The sequence below is a fragment of the Sturnira hondurensis genome, unplaced genomic scaffold, assembly GCF_014824575.4.
Source record: "Sturnira hondurensis isolate 20B ecotype Veracruz unplaced genomic scaffold, ASM1482457v3 Scaffold0015509, whole genome shotgun sequence".
Classification (NCBI taxonomy): domain Eukaryota; kingdom Metazoa; phylum Chordata; class Mammalia; order Chiroptera; family Phyllostomidae; genus Sturnira; species Sturnira hondurensis.
This window is the reverse complement of record NW_028088140.1, coordinates 10111258-10112847: the sequence shown is the minus strand read 5'-3', so window position 1 is coordinate 10112847 and position 1590 is coordinate 10111258.

The window sequence follows — 1590 nt, the reverse complement described above, 5'->3', positions numbered from 1 at the left end:
ATCACTGGGGAAGGGGTCTGCTAGGAACTCGCTAAAGACCTGCTTGTAGCCATGTCTCTCTCACTCTGTCCAGAAGCAGCACTGTTTTCTGTCTTCAGTCAGCTTAAATCATTTGAACACTCAGACATTCCAGTCTCCACCCAAATAGTGGACTGAGCAGAAGGTTCATAAGGAGAATTCTGCTCCTTGATACAAACATGATAGGAGAGGAAACAACTGATGGAGTCAGGAGACCCAGGTTTGAATACTGGCCTGACACTGGCTTCAGTTTACTCATCTGGAGAGTTTAAATAAAACCTGCCCAACCTCTTTTGCATGACTGCAAGGATCTGATGGTAGAATGGATGTAGAAGTGCTAAGTGAACTGTAAAGTGCTCTATCTATGTAAGGAATTCAAATTCATAATATTAGAATTACTCATGTTAGTTCCCAACTGCCTTGCTTAGCCCTTACATGTTTACTTTTCAACAAGGACTCCTGAAGTCACACAAGCCACAGATCCTTAGCACCCAGGCAACTGATCTAAAGCCCTGAATACTCCTGCCTCTATCTTATCCTGCCATCTCTAGGCAGAAGGCCTTTATCCCACTGCCATCTACTCCCCTTTCATGATGTCCTTAGCCTCTGAAGGCAGAGATTGGGATGCTAGGAGGATCAGATATGGAGAACCAGGGGCCATCACCCCAAATGTCGGTTGCCAGAGTTTCCTTTTTTATTTTTACAGATAACACACATTTTTATTTGTGATAGTAAAGTGAGAAGAAAAGTATCTTTGCTACATTTATTGATATAATCAAATCATGTAAAAACAGTCCTTTGACAAGTCCCATTGACTCTTCCCCATTTCTCTTACAACCTAATTCTGCTGTCTAGGTTCTTACTTAATCATTTCTTATAAGGAAATGATGAAGTTGCTGATGCCTCACCTGCCTGCAGCCACTGCTTTGCCACAACACCTTAGCTCTTACCATCATCTCAGGTGGGTTGCAAGAGTTTTCTGATGATAAAGAATGAGAATCAAGGAAAGGAAAGATGATGTCTCCTGTCAGCCCTCTCCTCTTTACTCACCTAGCTTGTCACTGAGTCCCTAATGTCAATCTGTGACCTGACTTCCTCAAAGACTCTCACTCACCAGGTACTTGCATGTTTCTTCCAATATGTGGATGTGATCACTGAAGTTGGTATCCTGGAATATCTATGTCAATGCTGGCCAGCCTATCACTTTGTTCCATTCAGGCAGGGCCCTTCCACAGGCCTGTGGGACAGAAACAAGGAAATCCTCAAATCCTCACTTCTATAACTCTGCAGAGCCAGGCCAGAGGCTAAGTGGAAGACCCCAAGTGAAGGTAGACCCCCAAGGGGTTTGGTGGGGGATCAATAGCTGGGATCAGGTGAAACATGGGGCCTTGTCCATGTGAAGGTATGTAAACAGCTTCAAGGAGCAGATCCATATTAGGATAAGAGTGGTGGCACCAGAGAGAGAGTAAAGGTGCTCAGATCCAGTCCAGGGAATGGGACCAAAGAGGTGGACAATGAATGCAGACCCCAGACTTGGCTCATGAAAGGGAACTAAAGGGAAGGAGCTAATCT